Consider the following 24,942-nt stretch of genomic DNA (forward strand, 5'->3'; position numbering starts at 1 on the left):
ATCAACAGTGATAATAGAATTGTTTATGTAAAAATGGAACTGCTTATAGAGAAATTTAGTTTTCTAACTAGGCTTGAGATTTAATCTAAAATATAAAGAAAATAGAGAGTTAATATTCCTCAGTATATTTAATTTAAAATTTTTTTATGTTACTTGAGTGAATTAATGTTATGTTTTGTATAGTTCTATTAAGAAATTGTTTTTGAAAGTAGGTTTGTAGATTGAGTGTAGGAATTAACCTGTTGATATTGGTGCACCATGGTTTGGTGAAGTTAAGTATTTAAGTTTAAGGTATATGCATCAGAAGTTTTTCCTGTTAGCAAGAAATTAAAATGGTTCTATTAAGAGTTTGCTTTAAGATATAAGATTGTTTCTCAGAAAATTAGGGATCGAACTGCCTCAAGATCCAGCCATCCCACTCTTGGGCATATACCTAAGTAATGCTGATTCATACCAAAAAGATACATCCTCAGCTATGTTCATAGCAGCACTATTTGTAATAGCCAGAACCTGGAAACAACCTAGATGCCCATCAACGGAAGAATGGATGAAAAAAAATGTGGTACATATACACAATGGAGTACTACTCAGCAGAGAAAAACAATGAAAGCATGAAAATTGCAGGCAAATGGATGGAACTAGAAAAAATCATCCTGAGTGAGATAACCCAAACCCAGAAAGACAGTCATGGTATGTACTCACTCATAAGTGGATTCTAGATATAAAATAAAGAACAATCAGACCACAACCCATAGAACCATAAAGGCTATATATATAGCATGGAGGTCCCTAGGACTGTGGCTTATAATAAACTTCGGTTTTACTCAAAAAAAAAAAAAGAAAAGAAACATTAGTTCAAAACAATATTGTTATGAACTATAAAAAGCGTTGTTTTGTTTTGAGACAGTGTCTCTCTATGTAGCCCTAGCTATCCTGGAACTCATTATATAAACTAGGCTGGCCTGGAACTCACAGAGATCTGCCTGCCTCTGCCTCCTAAGTGCTAGGTTTAAAGGCATGCACCACCACACTCAGCATGAAGTTTTGAAAATTGTATATAGTTGGTTAAAATCTAGATCAACATTTTGAAAAGAAAAAGTAGTGATAATAAACACAGCTGGAAAAGTTGAAAAAAAAAGATGTAAGATTGAGAAAATTGAAACTATGTATAGCAATATTTATGCTAACCTGTTATGTTAATGATGAAGCTAAGGGATTCTTTAAGTTGGATACAATTTCATTAAGAGATTTTTAGTTTAGAAAGGGCTTGATGCAGTTAATACTGATGTAGTCACTTTAGTCACATTCCAAAAAAGAAATGCCATCTTTATCATCCTCTACTACCATAGTAGGAGGTGTGACAGCTCTTAGAGATTTCTGTAAGCTATTAATAGGGAGTTATTTTTATATATTAAGAAAGGGGGACCTGTGGAATCCCTTTTTCAGGTTTCCTAGTGGCTTAACACAGGAGGCCTGCATAGAGAGGATGATTGGACCACAGGCCTGAGTGCAGGTGTTTTGTAACTAACAAGGGGGAGGTCTTATGCTCCAACCCTTGGCATTGTTATAAATAGACCTTTGGAATGAAGTTCTGGGCTGGTAGATAAGGATCCAGGCCCACCCAAGTCTATCCTGTGGTTTTTTTCTGTTTCTCTCTTCTTTATTTCTAATTAAGTCTCTTATCCCTTCTTCCTTAAGAGTCCCTGGGGTAAATAAGTGAAGGGGCTGGTCTCTTCCCCCCCACACACTCACTTTCCCCTGATGGCTAAGGATGTTGCACAATTCTTTAAGTTTATCTGGGCCATTTGAGATTCTTCTGTTTAGATCAGTACCTATTTTTTAAATTGGATTATTTTGTATTTTGATGTCTAGTTTCTTTGTGGAGATCAGCCCTTCATCAGATGTGGCGTTGGTAAAGATCTTTTCCCATTCTGTAGGGCTGACATTTTGTCTTACTGACAGTGTACTTTACCTTACAGAAGCTTTTCATTTTCATGAGGTTCCAGTTATTATTTGTGCTACTGGTGTTATCTTCTGGAAGTTGTCTCCTGTGCCCATGTGTTCAAGGCTACTTACCACTTTCTCTTCTATCATGCTCAGCCAGTAACTCCAGTGCCCCAGAACCACTCAGGTGATTGCCTGTGTCCTCTAGTCCTTTCTCATTTCCTCCAGGTGTCCTCCTGTCTCCTGGGTCTCTTCTCTCCCTCCCCTTGTATCTCCTCAAATTCAGTAAGCTGTCAGGTCCAAAGTAGAATCAACATATAGTAGGCTGAAGGAATGGAGACTATCTCTGTTTGCTATCTGGCTAGAGCCCAGACTGGTATGGAATTTGTTTGAATTCTTCTGCCTCAGTGCCTTGACTGCCAATTCAAGGGCTCATGGAGAGCTGATGACCATGTAACAGATTTGAAATACTTTCAGATAGGCCCTGAGAGGACACCTGGAGGTGTGGTAGATTCTAGGACCATAAGATGACCAAGGAGAGTTGCAGATGTGGAGTAGAGCTTGGGTAGTAGGAAAGCTGTGTATGCTGGGGATGGCAGAGCCGTTCATGGAGCATCCCTAGTTCCTGAAAACCCAGAATATCATTAAAGGTCTCAGAATTTGCACAATATGATACAGGAAGCTGTTGAATTTTGATTTCTTTAAATGTGATTGATTATTTGTTATGCTCCCATTCTTCCCTTTTTGAAAACAGTGGGATGATACTAATTTTTTCTTTCCACACACACAGTATACAGTTAGGAGACTGTAGTATTTTTAAGTGCTGGAAATTTTAAGACTATGGATTTAAGAAGGTGAAAGTGTTTTATTATATGATTAACATGAGACTTTGGGGGCCATGGAGGATAGTGTCTTATTTGATAGGGATGTTTCTGATTGTGTGTTAATTTTATTGGTTAATTTTAGCTGTCAACTAGACACAACCTAAAATCACTTGGAAAGTGTTTGAATGAGGTATTATGGCGATTAGGTTGACCTGTGTGCACATCTGTGATAGATTTGCTTGATTTTTGATTTATATAAAATAAGGAGCCTACTCTGAATATCATCATACTATAGACTGATTTCTGAGTTGTCTAAGAGTGAAGAAAGCAGAAAAGAAGAAAGCAAATATGTGTTTATTCTCCTTTTGAACTTGAATGGGCATGTGATGTGATTAGGCTCTTGAGTTCCTGCATTTATGTTTTATAAATGATTGATTGTAACTTAAAATTGTGTCAAATGAATGTTTTCCACCAAAGTTACTTTGGGTCAGGTAACTTTATCAGCTTAACAGGAATGAGAATATACCACTGCCTTCGTGTTGCTCAAAATGGAAAGAACCTGGACATCAATTCATGGATGTCTGCAAGGCCTCCTACTGAAACACACTTTTAATAGTGAGCCCCAACATAGAAGTGTGAGTTCTCTTCCATGTTACTAATATATAATTAATTTCATTAATGCTGTCTAGTGCTTTTTTAGTTTTGATGCCTGTGACCGTGCTAGCTGGTCAAACTGACTGGTTTTTCCAGATAGATAGAAAGTCAGCCAGCAAGTCAGGAGAAAATGTATAAAGTTGTAGACATATATTTTTTATTGGTAAAGATGTTGAAATAGGGCTGGGTAACAACTTTAGATGAATGGGATTTTAGATGTTAGTATTCTCTTAACATGATCACTTGAAAAATGACATTAGAAAAACATGAGGAAAAACTTGAGCATGTTGTAAATGTCCAAATAAGTTACAAAGAAGTTCATAACAAATAAAACATTCTAAAAGGGCATTTTTTCTAGAAAAGAGTACTAATTCCTGAAGTCAAAATGAAGATTATTTCTAATGTCACTGTCTTTTCATTTATTTAATTATTGTTTTAGGTTGGTGTGAGACACAGATAGCTACTCAGTTTATTCAGCATTTTAGTGGAGATACATGCCATGGAAATAAGCCCCCCCCCCTTTTAAAAGGTCACACGGATGGGTGTAATCTTAACCATAGGATACAGTGTGAATTGCTAACTAAAGAGAAAGTGCCTTGCTCTTTTTCCACAAAATATTCTGACCACCATATGAGGTAAACTTAAAGTACTTAAAGTACCCTAGGTACAAAAGCATATTACACTTAGACTTGGTTTTTAAAAGAAAAGAGAAATGGTTCAGCGGTCACTCATATAGAGCTTCTTGACCCACTAGCATGCCTTTCCAATTACAAATGAGAAACTGAAAAGAAAAGAAACACTAAACTCCATGGTGACATTGAAAATAATCTGCTCCTGAGGTCAGAATAACTTGTAGAGGGATCTCAATCCCCATTACCATTTTACCTTAATGTTCACCCATGGATAGACTAACATTGTCATGAGGTCCTATTTGAAATTTATAAGAAGGATTTCTCCAATTTGATTAACACAACTACGTCACACTACAGATTAGTGTTCACATTGATTCCACCTTGATGCTAGAAGGAATAAGTAGAATTATCATGAGCTTAGTATTGACTATAAGTTGACTTGGAATTGACTGGATCACAGAGGTATGTTCAAAATGACCTTATAGATCAGAACACACCAGCATGCCCTACCTCCTTATCACTTCTGGACTATAGGAAGCAGGTGCTCAGCTACTGGAAACTCAGTGGGACTTTCTCTACCTCACTGTGCAGGTCCACCATCTTGGTGCAATATTAATTCTAAAATGAGCTAGATTTTTTTCCACCCTTCCCACCAATGGGACCTGGACTTACCTGTGGAATCATGTGGACTGACTCCATATTGTAGCTTTTCAGTTGTTTGCAGAGATGCCCTGTCTCCATCATGAGTCTTCTCTTCTTTCATGTATTTTAAATGCCTTGATTCATAATGTTCTTAGTTCTCTTATTGTTATTTTGGAACACAGATTTTGTGTTAATCTAATCTGTGTTCCTTGATCATTGTCACTAATATTTGGCTCCAGAATTCACTTTTATGGTTTGAATGTGAAATATCCACCACAGTTCATGAGTTTGAACCCTGGATTCCAAGCTGCCAGTGACATTTTGCAGTTGTACAACCTTTATGAAATAGAGCCTCCTTTGAGAAATGGATTGCTGTGGAGTACTCAAGTTTTATACCCATTGGAAATTTCTGTTTGTTCTCTAATTCCTGATCTTGGACCCAATTCTGGAGCTAGACTCCCAACACTGTTCCCAAATCTTTCCCATCATATTGGAGTATTTCCCCCCTGGAACTATAAGCTATAATATACCTTTCATATCTTATATCACATATTGTTAATTATTTTGTTGCTACAAAGAGGGCAGAGGACAGTAACTCAACTCTCTCATGTTCTGCCATAGGACAGAAATACTTTTTTTTTTTGAGACAGGGTTTTGTTTCCCTGTGTAGTTTTGGTGCCTGTCCTGGATCTCGCTCTGTAGAGTAGACTGGCCTCAAACTCACAGAGGTCAGCCTGCTTCTGCCTCCCAAGTGCTGGGATTAAAGGCATGCGCCACCACCGCCCAGCTCCAGAAGTACATTTTTGTTTCACTAATTTTTCAATCTATGTGTCAGGACTCATAGAGAAACCTGTCATTCATATAATCAGCTAAGTCGGTGCCAGGTAGCAACTTCTATCCAAGTACTTAGCTCTATGGTTCCTGTGGAATTGCCCTCATAGACAATTTTATGAGTTGTCATGTGGGTGTTAGGTATGAAACCTGGGACTGCAGGAAGAGCAGCCAGTGATCTTACCCACTGAACAATCTCTCCAATCCCTCTAACTCACTTTCAATAAAGTAAAATAGAATACCATACACAGGAGATTGGAAATAGGAGGACCATGGGGGCATCCTATGAGAAAGCGGCAGGCATCTAATGATCTCAGGATGCTGACAAGGGACTACAAGATTTGATGTTTGTCCTGCTGCATTTTTGTCTTGCTTTGGTCTCTTCATTTTTCATTATATTCTGATTCTTTCTTGAAGAATAGGAATGTTCATTCTGTGCCATTGCATGTTTGAAACAACAATATCATTTAAGGATATAGTAGAATGTGGTCAGATAAACAGTAATTGTCATTAAGAATTGAGGAAACATGAGGTGGTCAGAGAATGACACCCATTGATTCATAGGTTTGAATACTGTTTGGGAAGGAGTCTCTATCTTTCCAAAGGAGGTATGTCATATGGGTGGACTTTGAGGCTTCAAAATCTTCTGACCATGCCCAGTGTGTTCTCTACCTCCTGCTTGAGGTTCACATTGTGAGCTCTCAGCTTTTTCTTATGCCATGTGTTTACTGATCCATTATGGACTGTAAACCTGTAGAACTGTAAGCCCAATTTAATGCTTTCTTTCATAAATTTTTTGAACATGGTGTGTTTCATCATAGCAGTAGAATGGTAACTATACACAAATGTTCTGTGGAAGATTAGAACACAGAACTTCCAACTACAGAAACAGGGAGGAGTTTGTTCTAACTTTAGCTCTAGAGCAGTTAGCATCAGTCCCATGCCTTTGAGGATAGGTACGATCCCAAGATTGACAGGTCTAGACTTACATGAAAGTAGCTGTGGCCTTCCTCTGACACAGCCTGCTCAGAGGCAAAAACAGCTTTGTTCTGAGTTTACAATAGCTCAGTATAGCTGTCCAACTAAGTGCTGATAGATGACTTTTCCTTGGTATTCTCTGTATTTGTGTTCTCTGTAGCTTGAGTTTTCCTGCCTTGCCCACAGTTAGGACAAATCTCTGTCACCAGCCATTCCACAGCCGCTCAGACCCAACCAAGTAAACACAGAGACTTATACTGCTTACAAACTGTATGGCCGTGGCAGGCTTCTTGCTAACTGTTCTTTTATCTTAAATTAATCCATTTCCATAAATCTATACCTTGCCACGTGGCTGGTAGCTTACCGGCGTCTTCACATGCTGCTGGTCATGGCGGCGTCTGGCAGTGTCTCTCCGCCTCAGCCTTCCGCTTCCCAGAATTCTCCTCTCTCCTTGTCCCACCTACTTCCTGCCTGGCCACTGGCCAATCAGTGTTTTATTTATTGACCAATCAGAGCAATTTGACATACAGACCGTCCCACAGCACTTCCCCTTTCTTTTTTTTAAAAGGAAGGTTTCAACTTTTACACATCTCCAAAGTCAGCTTGGTATATTTGGGAATTTGGGCGTAGCTTCTCTTACTACTTCCTGCTGGAGGGGGGCGCTGTATCTTATGGGGACACAAAGAAAATTTTAGGATCATGGAGTAGTCCGTGAGACCGTATCGTCTGAGCCAGTTGCCTTGAAACAATTCTGGATGTTGGATCATCTGGGCCATGGTGTCATCGGAGACCTTTCAGGTGGTCTTGGCTGGTCAAACCTGATGTATCTTAATCTGGAACAAATCCACAGCCTCTGGCTTTCTGTGGAAACAAAAGCAGAGCCTCCTTTCCAAAGCAACATATCCTTACATCCAAATTTTGAAGTTAAGGTACCTTTAAAACACACATTTTGGCATAACTCAACAGCTTTTGCAATCAAATGTTTCTCTTCAGTTACGAATATCAAAGAGAACATAATCCAGATTCTCTGTGTGGTAGCCATCTTTATGTGGCTTATATTTTATATTACCTTGAGCCTATTGCTTTAAGCTGCAGCCTTCTAAGCCTGAAACAGCACTGTGGCTGCTGGCTCCGCCCACTTCAGCTTCCCAACATGGCGGTGGTACGTTTTCCGCCAGCTCTGGGAGCCATCGTGGGTCTGTGCTTTTATCCAAGCAGCGTGTAGCCCAGAAACCTCTTTTTGTTTTGTACTAGTAAAGGCTAAATCCACCACGCAACTTAATGTGCCACTTGCAGAGGCCTCATTCCCGCCATACTGCAGACCAAGCTCTCACGCTAGGAACCCGCCAGTAGCTCAAACCGGCAGCTGCTGCTCATTTGAGAGAGACAATTAGGAAGCTGTTTTTAGCTCCGTTTTAGAATCTTTTCTCAGGTTTTAGGTGGAAACTCTTGCCCCACGTTGGGCGCCATTTGTAGCTTGAGTTTTCCTGCCTTGCCCACAGTTAGGACAAATCTCTGTCACCAGCCATTCCACAGCCGCTCAGACCCAACCAAGTAAACACAGAGACTTATACTGCTTACAAACTGTATGGCCGTGGCAGGCTTCTTGCTAACTGTTCTTTTATCTTAAATTAATCCATTTCCATAAATCTATACCTTGCCACGTGGCTGGTAGCTTACCGGCGTCTTCACATGCTGCTGGTCATGGCGGCGTCTGGCAGTGTCTCTCCGCCTCAGCCTTCCGCTTCCCAGAATTCTCCTCTCTCCTTGTCCCACCTACTTCCTGCCTGGCCACTGGCCAATCAGTGTTTTATTTATTGACCAATCAGAGCAATTTGACATACAGACCGTCCCACAGCAGTTCTCTGTCCTTTGCATTTGTGAGAATTGTGGCACTGGCACATTTATCTTTTAGATCAAACATCATGATTGACATGTAGTATAGGTTCCAAAGCAATCTACTTTCACAGTGTCATTTACTTGATTTTCAGTTAAGACCTTGGCACAAGATGAACATGCCAGAGGCATTTTTGTTTGCTTGAGACAGAGTTTCTCTGTGTAACAGCTCTGGCTGTCCTGGAACTCACTTTGTAGACTCACAGAGATCACCTACCTCTGCTTCCTGAGTCCTGGGATTACAAGCATGTGCCACCACTGCCCAGCTGCCAGAATATTTTTTTCATCAGTTTTATAATTTATATATGTTCCTTATGACTTTAAGGTAAGAATTTCCTAAATGTATTTCCTCATCATTGTGACTATGTTCAGAATTGGATTTGTTAACTGAGCATGCTTAGGAATAGGTAAAACTCTATAGGAACATGCCTAGATTCCCTATGTAAAATCCTCATCTAGAAACAGCATTGCTTTGGAAATGACTGCCATGTTCTTCTTGCCTCCTCTAGGTAAGAAATCCTTTTCAGTTCTTCTATTTTGGCTGTTGTGATGGCTATTCTTGGAAGTCAAACTGACTACCTCTGGAATGAATTAAAACCAACGCATTGGATACACCTGTTAGAGATTTTTCTTAATGAAACTTTTGAAGTAGGAAGACCCATCATTAATCTGGGTCTTTTGAGGTGATGAGATTCACTTTTCATCTATGCCACATCTTCTGGTGGCAGCCTACATATATAAAGTATATTGAAGAAGAAAGTTCTTTTTCTCTTTGCCTGTTTGTCCTAGCTGTGGCTAGGAAGGTCATTCCTTTGCTGTCATTAGAGCCTAGTTCTTAGGAATTCTATTGCTCTATTCTATTCTATTGCTGAAGACCATCTAAGACATCCAGCTACATGGGCTGAATATCTACTGGATTCCTCAACTTTCTAATGATAGACAGCTAATATTGGTCTAGATGGAACACAGCCTGTGGGACATTCTATTAAATCCATTTTCTACCTACATAGAGGGAGAGAGAGATTCATTCTACCAATTTTGTTCATATAGAAAACATTGACTAATACTGCTGGTTTACTGTTGTTGTTGTTTTCACTTGACCACTAAGGAAGATGTGCTTGCTAACAATAGTGCTCATAAAGGCATTCTTCATTGCTCCATTTCTAAGTATTCGACTTATTGTGAAGACTATACTTTTTATTATTATTGAATTGTTAAGAGATTAAAATGAATTTCAGGAATAATGCACCTAAAACAACAAAACCATTGTTCAGCCTTCTAGTGGGAGAAAGACCTATTATCTTGTTTGTGATCTGATTCCCTCTTTTCTCTCCTGATTGTCTGAAGTCCCTGTGACAGCCAGGTAAAATGTACCTTTAGCTTATCTGACCTAAGTGGGAAGCCACAGAACTAATAACTTCTTTTGTGCCCTAAAATCTCTCTTAACTGTTAATATACTGGGCATCCTTCCTGTGGGACAGGAGAATCACTCCACTCTATATTCTGTAATGGGCTGTATACGCTAGCCACATTGTGTCAAGGAGGAAGAAAGGGAAGTGTCTGTGGAGTGCAGGAAGATAGTTTGGTCAGCCTGGGGCAAGTGCTATTAAAATGCATATCTCTGCAGATCTGGAATGATCTGGGTCTGGGTTGGAAGGCAGAGCCAGGAACCACGATGCTTTGTCCACTCAGCACAGTGTAGGCTTAGGGGAGATGCTCTTGTCACTTAGTCCTCACTAGCAATCAGGGCATGCGTGCCAACCTGCCAGTCAGAAGTGGTGCAGGACTTTTCACGCTCCAAGTGGCAGGCTTGGCTTTGTAGCTGAAAAGGCACCCGTGGTTTTGATTGCTGTCATGAGTGCTACTGCAGGGAGCTGTGAGGGGAACATGGGCAAGATGGGAAGCCACAACATAGTGAATGAGGGGCTGTTGTCTCCAGATGAGCAGGAAGGGATGGTGAGCTGCCCAAGCCAGTGTGGCAGGGCTTCCCCTGGGGTGGGTGGGAACCTGAGGCCAGATTTAGTGTCCTGTGAGGTCTTAGGTGTCCTTGCAGCTCCCTGTACCCAGATGCACGGTTCTGCATGACTTTGCTCTGTGGAGTGCATCTGTGCAGGACATTGGTAGCAGGGAACTAAGTGTAGAAACATCTTTGTAGTCAATGTCAGCATTCTTTTGGTACATCCGTGGAAGGCAGATTGCCAGTTTCAGAGAGGTCTTGTTTCTTTAGTATCTTCTAGAAGTTCTGCACTTTGCATTTAATAGTTTGGTGTAAGATCCATTTATAGTCAATTTTGTGGAGGTTGTAAAAGGCATTTCATGTACTGGGTAGCACTCCACTACTAAGCTGTGATATAGAAGAGTAAAGTTGGTAATATAGAGGATTTATCAATGCTTAGAAGATAGTAAGTCACACAAAGTCAAATTTAGCTAAGGAAGGGCTGCCTCTAAAACACTCTAAAGATAGACAATATGCTAACCAGGCCTGTTATACATTAGGATGTTAGGATACACATGTTTGTTTACCAGGATTGTCCAGACATTTGGCTTCAACCCATTACAAAGAAGAAACCCCTGATTTACAAATAGCCGCTATGCCCATCCCTGTATCAAGGAACAACCCTCTAACAAGCTGTTCAAGGGGACATTACAGGGTCACAACCAACATTAAGGCCTGGTGTGCCATAAAGGTCCTGTTTACTTAAGGAAAACATAGTTCTGCTAGATGTGCAAGACAGCAGGTGACAACTATTTGAAAAGGAAAAACATAGATGTGTTGAGGGCTGTCTTGATCAAACAGGGCCTTCCCTGAGGCCCTTGTGTATGGAAAAGGAACATAGGTCCTTCTCAAATCCAGGAGCAAGCTTGACAGAGTCAGTAACAGCCTGGGAGCTTTCCCTTAGTCTCTGAAGTATAGTGTAAAAACAGCTCCTTCTCTGAAATAAGGAACATGCTTGGGAGAGCTGATAATGGTCTATGGCCAGGGCCTTTGTGGAGGATTTGCTTAAGATCCTCAGAACCAATTCTTCCCACCATGTGGGTCTATGGTTATCAATCCCAAGACCACTGTGGGCTTGTGTGTTCCCCATATGCAGCATTGTTTGATTAGCCTCATCCCTGAGCTCATCCCATTGTATGATAGTTTCTGCTGACTTCATAAATGTCTCCCGTTTCCTTCCATTTCCCCCCTGGAAGTAGTATAAAAGGTGCTATTCTTTTTAGAAGCTTATTTGATATGAGACATAGCTTGTTCAAGACCTCCTCACCCCAGCTTTTATTTTTCTCTATCTTCTACTTTTTCTATCTTTCTCATCTTCTGGATCCTCTTCCTCAGGACCCTGTCACTGAAGAATGACATGCTGTGTCAGGTCAATAGTGTACTTATGAAATAGTTCTGGGAGTAACTTTGTTGTATAAGTCTCCCATCTTCCTAAGTGGCCAGACTTGCAGTTTTCTGTCCTTACTTAAATTGTTCAAAATGTAATCTGGAGTCTGAACCTAAAAGAAACGTATTATTTATTAAGACTGTTGGTTACATCTATATGCATTAATCTCTGGTTAATGATCCAAGAGGAGCTGGCCTAGAACAGATTTTGTATTCCACATATGCTATGATCCTTAAGTTTCTTTCCCCAAGACTAATTTTGGGGATTTTTTTTTTTTTGGCAAGTTATTATCTGATTAAATGAAAAGGCATGTGTTACTGATACAAGTTAGTTAAAACTGGATGTTATGCTGGTTGATGAACTATCACCTCCTCTAATTAAGAGGTCTCTCTTGTTTAAATCAAACCTTTATCAATTTTGATGGTACCCACAGCTTATCTTCTCCTGTAGAAAAAAAAAAAAGCAAAACCTTGTCCTCAACGTAATATATACCCTGGTTTCCATTCTGAGGTCAGCACATCCTTAAAGTATATAGGCTGATTTAATTCTGTAGTTTTTTTCTATTATCCAATGTCTCTCTGCAGCTGTTGTTCCTTTCTCATTGGCACTGAGAAAATTCAAAGTTAATAGAGCATTATGCAGTCTATTTCTGGGGGTTTTTGTTACCCCTTTCTGTTTATCTAGCATATCCTTTAGAGTTCTGTTTGATCTTTCTATAACTGCTCGACCTGTAGGATTATGTGGTATACCTGTAATATGCTTTATATTATAATAAGCAAAAAACTGTTTCATTTTGACAGAGACATATGATGGAGTATTGTCAGTTTTGATTTGTGCAGGTATACCCATGATGGCCATAACTTCTAGCAAATGAGGGATTACAGAATCAGCCTTTTCAGAACTCAAAGCAGTTTCCCATTGAAATCCTGAATAAGTATTAATGATGTGGTGTACATATTTCACTTTTCCAAATTCTGCAAAGTGAAACATGTCCATCTGCCAGATTTCATTCCTCTGAGTACCCTTTGGGTTACATCCTGCTGGTAATGGTGTTTCATTGTAGAAGGAACAAGTAGGACATTTCTTTACTATTTCTTTGGCTTGTTGCCAGGTTATGGAAAAATCCTTTTTTAAACCTTTACTGTTGACATGATGTTTTTTATGAAATTCTGAGGCCTCCAGCACATTTCCTATCAATAATTTATCAATCTCATCATTGCCTTGTGCTAGAGGGCCTGGCAGACCAGTATAGGATCGAATGTGAGTTATATATAAAAGATGACTCCTTTTCCTGATTGTATCTTGTAATTGAATAAATAGTGAAGTTAATTCTGAAGCATCGGGGATAAATTCTGCAGTCTCAATATGTAATACCACTCTTTCAGCATACTGAGAGTCAGTTACTATGTTGAGAGGTTCTAAAAAATCCATTAATACCATCAGAATTCTGATTTTTGAACTGAATTATAAGGACTTTGAAGCACTTTACTTAAATTTTCTGATTTGTAATCTGCCTTTCCTTCTTTGTTGGCATCTGTATAAAATGTACGAACTCCAGATATGGTCCCCCCCCACCAAACACACACAATTTGAGGCAAGATCCAACCAGCTCTCTTTATAAGATCAATTCTATTGCTTTTGGGATATTTGCTGTTAATTTCTCCCAAAAAAATTACTGCAAGCTCTTTGCCAAGGTTCACTTTCTGTCCATAATTTTTCAACGTCCTCCTTAGTTAAAGGTATGACAATTTCTCCTGGGTCTATTCCTGCTAATTGACGAAGTCTCAATTTTCCTTTCCAAATCAAGTCAGAGATTTTTTTCCACATAAGTTTCTAATTTTTTATTTGGTTTATTTGGTAAAAATATCCATTCCAATATAATATCTTCCCTCTGCATTAATATTCCAGTCGGAGAATGCCTAGAAGGTAAAATAACCAAAATGCAATCCAGCTTTGGATCAATACAATGCACGTGCCCTTCATGTACTTTCTTTTCTACTAAGGCCAATTCTTTCTCAGCTTCAGGTGATAATTCTCTTGGACTATTTAAGTCCTTGTCACCTTCTAAGGTTTTGAACAAATTATTCAGTTCATTTTTTACCCCAACAATAGTTTGTAGATGAGAAATATCTCCAAATAATCTTTGAAAGTCATTAAGAGTCTGTAGTCTATCTCTCCTAATTTGCACCTCTTGGGGTCTAATTTTTTGTAGCTCTATTTTATATCCTAAATAATTAATAGAATCTCCTCTTTGTATCTTTTCAGGAGCAATTTGTAATCCCCAGCAAGGCAAAATTTTCTTTACTTCTTCAAACATTTTTTCTAAAGTATCTGCATTTGAGTCAGCTAGTAAAATATCATCCATATAATGATAAATTATAGATCTAGGAAATTTTTACGTATCACTTCTAATGGCTGTTGTTCAAAATATTGGCACAGAATAGGGCTATTCAACCCTCCATTGAAATCTTTTAAACGGTTGAGAATTATTATAAGTAGGCACTGTAAAAGCAAATCTTTCTCTGTCTTTTTCTTGTAAGGGTAAAAAAAAAGAAACAGTCTTTTAAATCAATAACTATGAGAGGCCATCCTTTTGGTAACAGAGTAGGCAAAGGCATCCCAGATTGTAGAGAGCCCATTGGCTGAATTTCTTTGTTAATTGCTCTAAGGTCTGTTATCATTCTCCATTTACCAGATTTCTTTTTAATAACAAATACACGAGAATTCCAAGGGCTGGTTGATTCTTCAATGTGCTGAGCATTTAACTGTTCTTCTACCAGCTCTTCTAAAGCCTGGAGTTTCTCTGTTGTTAAAGGCCATTGCTGGACCCATACAGGCTTGTCTGTTAACCATTTTAAAGGTAGAACTGTTGGTGTCTTTGGAAGATCATCAGTTATTGTGCCCTGTTCTTGTATAATATGGATGGCTGGTGACCACTCAAAATAATGCCTTCTAATATTTTTCTCAGAATCATGTGATAGTGTATGATTTGTTTCTGAGATTGGAGGGATGTTAATCTGAGTATTCCATTGTTGCAACAAGTCTCAACCCCACAGGTTCATAGCTATGTTAGCCACATATGGTTTTAATTTTCCTCTCTGTCCTTCTGGACCTATACATTCAAGCCATCTTGCACTCTGTTTCACCTGAGATAATGCCCCTATTCCTAACAATTGAACGTTTACCTCCTGAAAAGGCCAAGTTGGATGCCAAAATTCTGGTGCAATTATGATAACATCCACACCTGTGTCCACCAGACCAGACAACAAAACACCATTTATTTCTATCGTTAATTTTGGTCTTTGTTCATTAATAGAAGTTTGCCAAAATATTTTCTTTATGTTTTCTCCTGAATTTTCTATTCTCTCTGTTTCATCATCCTGACCAGCATGATTTATTCCAATAGGCATTTGGTTATTTATTTGCTCTGAGCATGGGTTTCCTCTATGGTTGCAGGAAAGGTTTGAACTGGATTTGCACTGGGGGCCTGCATGAGGCCCCTCTGGGAGTTTCCCGAAGACTGAGGCAAAGGATTACCCTGTCTGTCCTTTGTTGATCTACATTTGTTGTTCCAGTGTTTTCCCTTACCACACCTTCTGCATACTCCAGAAGGAAGGGGCATTCTGTTGCCATTGTTCCTTGAAGAAACATTGTTTCTAGGAATGACCTGTTTACAATCCCTTTTCAAATGTCCTTGCTTTCCACATCCAAAACATCTAACATTCCTCAAACCTTTTGAAATTGCTTCTCCTACCCACATATCATCATGCTCATGAGCCTCTATATTAACCGTGTCTCTAATCCAATCTTCCAAGGGTGCAGATCTTGCCTTTAACGGCCTGATTATTCTTTTGCATGCTGCATTTACATTCTCAAAGGCCAAAGATTCAATTATTGTCTTTCTAGCTTCTGAATCTGAGACCATTCTCTTTACTGCTCAAGCCAGTCTTTGTAAAAAATCTGTGAAAGATTCTTTTGGGCCTTGCATAACCTTTTTAAATGACTCAGTTTTTTTTTTTCCTGGTTCCTCAACTCTGTCCCATGCATTCAAGACTGCCGTTTGACATAAAAATAGGGTTTGGACATCATATAAACATTGTGTTTGTACTGAAGCATATTGGCCTTCTCCAATAAGCTGATCCTGGCAAACTTGTATTTCTTTATCCCTCCATTGTTTTTCTATGTTTTTAGCTTCATCCTTGAACCTTGTTAGCCGCTGTAACCTCTGGCTGGGTTCCAGAACAGCTTGTGCCAGCTCCCACCAGTCTTGTGGTACAATCCTATTATATGTTGACCAAGAGTTTAACATTTTCTTTACATATGGGGAATGCATGCCATAAGATACTATTGCCTCCTTAAACCTTCATAAATCCAACATTTCAATTGGAGCCCAAATTTTTTGTGTAGTCATTTGATTAGGCAACTGCTGTACGGTTACAGTATAAATTAAGGGTGACTGTGTGAAAACAGGCTTTCTTTCTGTAACCTTATGATCCAAACTTGAAACAACTTCACTGTTAATTTCTTCTGTCTGCCACAGGTGTTATGCTACAGAGTGGGGGGATGAGATGGGGTGTTGGATCTAGGAAGAATATCTGCAAGTGGTGCCTGCATAAGTTGGGGACTGCAATAAATCAATGAGTGGTGGGAGGGAATTTAGGCAGGGATGGTCTCTGAGATCCACAGGAAATGGCAGAAAGAGGAGATGGGATAACTGGGTATGAGGGGTGGCTGTAGCTGGTGTTCTGTTATAGTGCTAGGGATAAGACTTGGGGATTAGATTTAGAGGGGAAAAGTGAGTCTTCAGTTGGCTTTCCTGTTTCCCTGGCCTTCTCAGCTTGTACATTCCCAGTGAATGCCTGCTAGAGTTGGAGGCTGGGATGATGGGATGAGTTGGGGGGAAGGAAGGCTGGAGAAGATCTTTGTAATACTTTGGGGATAGGGTCAGAGAGGAAAGGGAGACCACAAAATATTTCCTGCTACAGAGCTGGGGATTAGACTGGGAAGATTGGTTCTGGATGAACAGGAGAGGTGTGCATTCACCCTTAGTCTACTTGTTGCTCTGGCAGGAGCATCCTTGGGTTAGAGGGTGCCTCTTGGGATTACTTAGTAGTGGAATGCTACCCAACACAAGAGATGCCATTTAGAACCTCCACAAAATTAACCCCAAATGAATCTTACACCTAAATGTTAAATTCGAAGTGCAGAACTTCTAGAAGATACTAGAGAAACTAGGCCTCTCTGTAACACAAATCTTAAAAGATCTTATTAATAAAAATAAAAAATAAACAAAAAAAACCCCAAAAACCTGGAGCCAGATATTGCAGTGCAAGCTGAAAGATCAGAGAAACAGACAAACCATCTACGTTCTTACCTCTACCGAATCCTCAACCTCAAGAGAGAGAGACTTCCTATTGACTCATGTCTTATGAACCTTTCTGTGCCCTGCCATCTTCCTTCCTTCCTAGTGCTGGGATTAAAGGCATTTGCCACCATGCCTGGCTCTGTTCCCAGTGTGGACTTGAACTCAAAGAGATCTGGATGGACCTCTGCCTCTCAAATGCTAGGGTTAAAAGTGTGTGCTACCACTGTCTGACCTCTATGTCTAATCTGGTGGCTGGCTTTGTCCTTTGATTCCCAGGCAAGTTTATTAGGGTACACAATATATCACCACAGCTCTCCAAGCTTGGCAACCTGCCTAGGGTCTACAGAGCTTTCTCTAAGGCCCTGGCATATAGAGAAAAAGACAGAGCTCCCTCTTTAAAAGGAGAGCTTGTAATGGTCTGGGGTCAGGGCTTTTGGGAAGGGGTTGCTTCTGTTCCTAGACACCTGATTCTTTCCATACATGGGGACATGGTTATCAGTCCCAAGGCCACTGTGTACTTTGTTTATAATGTTTGTGGGGAGAGTGCAGGTGCTCAGCAGACACACTGGTGAGCAAGGGGCTACTGTCCCAGACAGGGAGGAGCAGCTGGCTGAGCCACTAGAGCTGGTTTGGTTAGTTGTCTTTGGGACTGGGTGGGAGTCAGCAGCCAGAGGCAGAGTCCTGTGTGGTTCTGCATGGCCCTGCGTCATCCTTGCAACTCCCTGGGCTAGGGTGGCACCCTCTGAATAACTTCATTCCTGGGGTTGCATCTGTGCAGAGCATTGAACGGGACTGTGCTTAGAAATATCCTTGTTCTTGAGCTCGCTATGAAACTGAGGCACCTGTAGTGCTTACATTTTAGCTATGGAAGGCAGACTTGCCAAACTTAGAGAGTCCTGGTTTCTTTAGTATCTTCCAGAAGTTCTGCACTTTTAACATTTAACATTTAGATTTAGGCTCTGTCTGGAGTTAATTTTGTTCAGCTTGTAAACAGTTTCTCCTATGTAGAGTAGCACTCCATTGCTAAACTGATATAGAGGAGTAGAACTGATGGTAATAAAATTGATGAATAAGGATTTTCCAATCTGTAGGAAACATTAAGTCACATAAAGTATAATTTAGGAAAGAGAGGGCTGCCTCCCAAATACACCAAAGATAAACTATTAGGCTAACCAGGCCTTTTAGAGATTAGGACGCTAGGGTATTAATATTTGTCCACTGGGATTAATCAGCCATTAAGCTACATTCCCATAATAAAAGAAAAAACCTTGATTTACAACCAGCCAAAAGCCTCCCTCCCCCATCAAAGAATAGGCCTCTAACATGCTGCTCAAGGGACAATTACAGGGTAACAACCAACATTAAGTTCTGTGTGCCATAAAGATATATTAATTCTAGAACATCCCCAACCTTTTTGAAAAGTAGTTTTTAGTCAAAGTCTCTGATGTTGATTGAGGTGAGATTCAACCTTGTCTGTAGCCTTGCGGGGCATTGCCCTTACTATCCTTCTGACTAACCACCCTAAATTCTTGGGTTACAAGTCTGCAGCACCACAGAGTTATAAAATTACCAGTTTGAGTCACTTAGTGGACTGTCCATTATAGAACAGGAAAAGGATTTGTGTGTGGAACATGGCTTCTCCCTATAGACTAGAGGAGGAGGAAGTGTACTGTCTGCACTGCATGGGGAAATAGAGTAGACAATAGCTAGATCACAGACTGAAGGTTAAGGCAGTGAGCTGTATGGGTCTCCAACATAAAGAAGTATCTGATGGGGCACAGTGAGTGATTTTCTGTGTAATTTCCCAGCATGTATTAATTCCTTCCATATGCATGAAGACAGACAGAACTGGTGGGTGTACAATTTAGGGAGGGTAGCTTCAACTACTGAGTACTCAGTTTCCAATTAGCAAACTCTCCTATGATAATGTGCAATCCTCTTTGACACAGTTAAGTCAACTGAGAGGTTTGAGACACAGGCCATTGTCTGTAACTCTGTCAGTTTACAGCACTCAGCAAGTAACATTTTACATGGTACCAAGTCATATAATGTCTTATTAATGATATTCTCTCTTCATATAGTTGGTTTTAAGGTCTTTTTTTTTTTTGCATTTCAGCTGTTTTGATTTAGTCAGTAACTGCTGTGATAGTATAGCTGGGCTTTGGTTGTGACATATTTCCCTGGCTGTTATAGATTATGTTTCTATGCTGGTGTGTAGGCATCTGGGTTTGGGCAATTATAGGTCTAGGTGCTGATTTCTGGCTTCATTTTTGTTAGATGGGAGTTTTGTTCCTGGGTTTCTGTTTGCTGTCTGGAGTTTCAGAGTGTGTGTTTGCTGAATGTTGCCTTTTTTGCTAGCCTTCTTAGCTGATTGTTCAAGGGAGAATGCTTGTTGGTGTTGGAGGCTAGGGGAATGGGAGGCCAAGCAAGATTATCTTAGGGATCCAGGTAAGCTGCCTCTGGTACTCTATTCCAGTTCTAGAGGCAACTGTACAAATTGGGTTTGGGGTAATAGATAATGTAGTAGATCTGTGGAGAGCCTACCTGGTCTTCTTGCAGATGTGGTAAGTTGTGGTAAGAGCAGGGGTTGTTTGCCTGAGTTGGGGGCTGGGATACAGAGATGAGGCAAGAAGGGAAGGCAGGTGGGGATGGTCTGTAGAATCCACAGGAGACTTGAACAGGGAGAGGAAGCTGCAGCTGGTGTTCTGTTACAGCCCTAGGGGCAACCTTGAATATTGGGTCTTGAGTAACTGTGGGTGTCCGCCGCTATTTTTATGACCAGGGTACTCTTGAGCAGGGAGAAGTGAGAAATACTTATATAGAAAGAGATACCTAGACAACAAGAGGAAAGACAGAAACAGGATAGTCTCGGGAGGGCCTGGGTCAAAATCCGCCAGCCCTTTCTGTCCCTTCTAAAGGGCTTTTAAAGGAATGCCAAGGGGTGGAGCAAAAGACCTCCCCCCAGCATGGCCAAGTGCAGACCACCCCAAACACCTGGTAACCATGCATGTGGTCAAGCCATCCCCTAATGCAGCCCTGCTGTGTAAAGCAAACCCAGATCTCACTAGGAAACCTTTGTGGGCTCTCACAGGTTGCAGAGAATGGGGAAGGTCCATGGGCAACCTACCTGGTCACCTACCCAACATCTTAATACTGATTCATCAGATTCCCAGGGATCATTTATTTACTTACTTATTTAGATTTTTGTTGTTGTTAATCTGTAAAAGACTTAATAGTTTTTGTTTTTTTTTTTTTTGGATAAAAGTACAATGTGGGCTGGGCATGTCACTCAGCTAGTATTCTTCAGGTTGACCTGAGTTCATATACCAACACCCAAGTGAGGAGGTTCATAAACACCTGCTACTTCAGATCCAGGGGATCTGACACCCTCTTCTTGGGTATGTCACACATGGAAAACATTTTCTCACACACATAAAAAACATACACATAAAATAGGGATAAACTTGTTTTCAAAAGTGCATGTGACTTTAAAAGCAATTAGAGTAAAACAGGTTGCTTTAGGTGCATAATACAAATCATACAATGTTCATTTAAAAATCTGTTACCTTGTGTTTGGTTTGAAAACATTTTCATTTCCTCACTCTGATGCAGAGTTACATCCAATCTTCAATCATAGGAAACAAAATGGTTTCTAAGTTATCCTAACAGACATCCTTTTCTTTATCAAAAAAGAATGGGATATTTTCTACAATGTAGAAACATCAGAAAGCTTCAAGCAAGTCTATCCAATTTTGGTAGAACATCCCTCCTCACCCAACCCATTTTCTGTTATTGCAAAGGGGAGAACTGGAGTGCACAGGGTGAGTTGTGGTCAGTGATTTTTTTTTTAAATTTGGCTAGAATCTTGTAGTTCTAGTTTAAGGGATCATGTTAAATTTGTAGGTCTGTCTTTGTGGCTCCTTTTGTCAGTGGTGCCATCTATGTTGTGTGATTTTATTAGTTGTAATCTAACTATATTGATGTTTCTCTGGGAAATGATGGGCCTTTAGCTATTTTTGTATTCTGAAAAATTACTATGTTATCAGTTCCTTGAGTTTTTGTTGGTTTGGGGACTTTCTTTCAAGAAATAGATTTAATGTTCTCTTCTTGATCTTAGAGGCTTACCTCTCCTCATTTCTTGGCATATATTTGTTTTCCAGTTGTTACTATCATAAGTATTTGCAGTTTTGCTTTTTAAGTTATTTCTGTGGCTAGTACATTGGGTTTTGTCTTTTAAAACATTCTTGTATATTATTGTCTCTGTGTCCTAGTTAGCTCCAGCTGTCAACATGTCATAGCCTGCCATCATCTGATGGAACATCAATTGAGGATGTACCCCCATCAGAATGGCTGGTTGCTATGTCATTGAGAGGTTGCATTGACTGATGATTGGTCACTGAGGGTGGCAATATCCCTAAGAAAGTAGGCCTGGGCTGGATAAGAGAGCTACCACAGCATGATACAATGGCCAAGTAAGAGAGAAATCTAGGAAACAAAGTTTCCCCATGCTTTTTGCCTTCAGTTGCTAGCTTGAGTTTCTATCCTAAGCTCCCACAATGATAGATTGTGATCTGACAAAATCAGCCAAATGAACCCATTCATTACCTGTGATGCTTTTGGTTAGAGAATTTAATCCTAGCACCAGAGAAGCAAGTTGAAACAAAAATAGTACACAAAAAATGATTTTGTTCCTGGGCAGAACCTGGGAATGTTATGTTTTAGAGGAATGTGGAGGATATCAGGACATTGGATAGTAAAAGCCATAGAAAGCTGCACATAGAGCTTAATCAGCTGTTCTTGTAGGACCTGGAAGATGGGAGTGTTGAGAGTAATGACAGACAGTGGAGGTCCACGTCATAGAATTTCAGTGGGAAATAGACTCCATGATAAGTTAAGCTAGAGGTCATTTGTGTGATATTTTGGTCCCAAACTTCTCTTATGCCCATGGCCTGAAAAATTGTGTAAGGCAGAATTAAAAAATAATGGGCTGAGCTGGGTGTAGTGGTGCTGACTTTAATCCCAGCATTCAGGAGGCAGAGGCAGGTGGATCTTTGTGAGTTTGAGGCCAGCCTGGTCTACAAAGTGAGTTCCAGGACAGCCAGAGCTGTTACACAGAAAAACCCTGTCTTGAAAAACAAGAAGAAAAAAAATAATGGGCTAATTTCTTATATGAAATATTGAAATCTCTTAGATGACTATTACCGATGACTCATTGAGACCTATAGTGAAAAAAAGCAACAAGTGGGACAGAAATAAATGAAAATCTGTGAGTTGTAGGGGAAAGCAGCACTGGGTAGTTTCAGATGGCAGCCAAGTGCTGAAACAGGCAGGAATTTTCAGGGAGATTATCACCATTAAAGACCTAGCTCTATTTTGGAAGCCTAGCAAGGTGCCTTAAGGGTAAGAATCCATCCTTCTATGCCCCCAATTAATGAAAGGATTATGCAAAGTGTTTCCTAGTCGCAGGAAGTAACTTCATACAAAACCTGCTGCAACTTGGGACCAAGCATGGCAGGATCCATCACAACTTAGAAGCCAAATTTGAAGGAATCATCAGTGTTGTACTAGTTCTGGAAACAAAAAAAAAAGATGCAGAATTTCAGGTCATGGATTCTTAGTCTGTGTTTTCAGTTCAGCACTGTTGTAGGCATCTGTGTTTGGCAGAGTCAGAGCCCCAAAGAGGAGATTGTGCAAGTTCATTGCATGGTGCTATTAAGATAAAGCCTGGACTGTATTTTGAGACCATAAAATGTTGAAATAGCCAAGCTATGAGACATCTACCAGGGAGAGCTGCATATATAGAGTGGAAGTAACCAAAGAGAGAGATGTGTGAGAAGTTGCAGAGATAGGGCCATCTAAGCCTTTTAAAACTGAATCCCCATGTGTCTGAGACAGAGCTACAGGACTTGATTGTTGCCCTGCTGGATTTTAATTTTGCCTTAGCCCAATCATCCCTTATTATGTACCTATTCCTCTCTTTTGGAATAGGAATGGGTATTTTGTACCATTGTATATTCTAAAGATTTGACTTGTTTTCTAATTTTACAAGATGTCGCAGTCAAGAGCATTTCTTTAGTGTCAGATGAGACTTTGGACACTTGAACAACATAGGGGCTGTTGTAGACTCTGAGGATCATTAAAGTGACTGAAGGCATTTTCTTCATAAATGGCCATGAGCCTGTAGTGATTTGGGTCAGGATTTATTTGATTGAATGAAAAACCTCCCAAATAATTGATGTATTTGAACATGTATCTCTTTGGTGGGTCTCTTTGGGGTGATTGTGCAACCTTTAGTAGGAGGAACCTTTCTGGATGAAATTCCTCATTGGGGATGGGAGATCGGTGTCTATAGCCTCAACCCATTTCCCGTTCTTTTTGTTTACTGTGTTGTGGTTGAAACTGATCAGCTAGTTTTCTTCTTGTGGTGTCATGACTTCACCACCATTATAGACTCTATTCCTAAATTGCATAAGATACAGTAGAAGCGATTGTTATTCAATGCTAAACCATTTTGCTAGCCTGCTGTTTTTTTTTTTTTTGTTGTTGTTGTTGTGTTTGAAAACATGGTTTGTCTGTGTAGTCTTAGCTCTCTTGAAAGTAGCTCTGCAGACCAGGGTGGCCTCAAACTCAGACTCCTGACTTTAGCTACCAAGTGCTGAGATTAAAGGTGAGCCAAACATTCCAGGGTTTTGTTTTGTTTTTATATTATTGGGTAATGGGCCTAAAATGTAGGTTTTTGTACATGTGAAGAAGTATGTGCTGTTGTACTGAGCTTCACCAACATTGTGAGTTTTGAAATTTTGCAGAGGTATCATTAACTTTCCTAGGATGGTATGTATTCATGACACTAATACTGCCTGAGCCTTCTGAGTCATTGGATTTCAGGTGTGTGACATTCTTCCTGTCTATTGTAATTTTTTTGAATTTTTAAAAATGAATATGAGTCTTTTGTCTGTGTACATGGATATGTACCCCATGGGTGCCTGATTCTCACAGTAGTCAAAAGATGGTCTCAGAACCCCTGAGCTTGGAATAATGGATAGTTGTGATCCCCTATGTAAGTATTGGCAATTGAGACCACCTATATACAAAACCAGCAAGAGCTCTTTACTGCTGAGCCATCTCTTCCTGCCCTATGTTGATTATTTATGATCAGCATTTACATTGCTCATGTTTTCAGCTGTTCATTTTTACCTGTTTAAATATGCAGTACCTTTTAGGAAGATCTTATTAATGTCACAGTTTAGACAGGCACTTTAGGTTTCTAGAAGATGAATATAGAACTGGAGTGAATGCATAACTCTTTGTAGGAACTTCAGTAAAAACAACAAACAAACAAGCAAACAAAACCCCTTTGAGTTCTTTCTATTGTTTTTTGTTTGTTTGATTTTTTTTCAGGGGAGACAGATTCTTAATACGTACTTCTGGCTGTGTGGAATTGATTGCATAAATGAGGGTTACATTTATGTAACTCAGAGGTAGACATACCTGCCTCTGCTTTCTGAGTCCTAGGATTAAAGGCATTAACCAATACACCCAGCTTGCCCATCTTTTTCTTTTTCTTTTTTTTTTTTTTTTTTTTTGTGGTTAGTGATTGTTCATAGAATTTCTTTGATGTATACTCAGTACTATTGATCTGTTTGCTTGTCTGTCTGTTAATAGGCATTTCTCTCACAAGGCAATATCACATTCCAAGGGTGCAGAAATGACAGAGGTGACCCTCCAACTCAGTTTCCTTCTAAAGTAACTTAATGATTACATTGGAACTTCTGTGTAATGGGAACCATGAGAAT

General features: G+C 39.9%; 1 protein-coding gene across 2 annotated transcripts in view; it reads left to right on the top strand.

Moving 5' to 3' along the window:
* Window positions 1-24,942, top strand: part of LOC102908314 (uncharacterized) — a 50,146-nt gene that overhangs the window by 21,894 nt on the left and 3,310 nt on the right. The window lies entirely within an intron of this gene.

Source organism: Peromyscus maniculatus, chromosome 16 (genome assembly GCF_049852395.1).
Source record: "Peromyscus maniculatus bairdii isolate BWxNUB_F1_BW_parent chromosome 16, HU_Pman_BW_mat_3.1, whole genome shotgun sequence".
Classification (NCBI taxonomy): domain Eukaryota; kingdom Metazoa; phylum Chordata; class Mammalia; order Rodentia; family Cricetidae; genus Peromyscus; species Peromyscus maniculatus.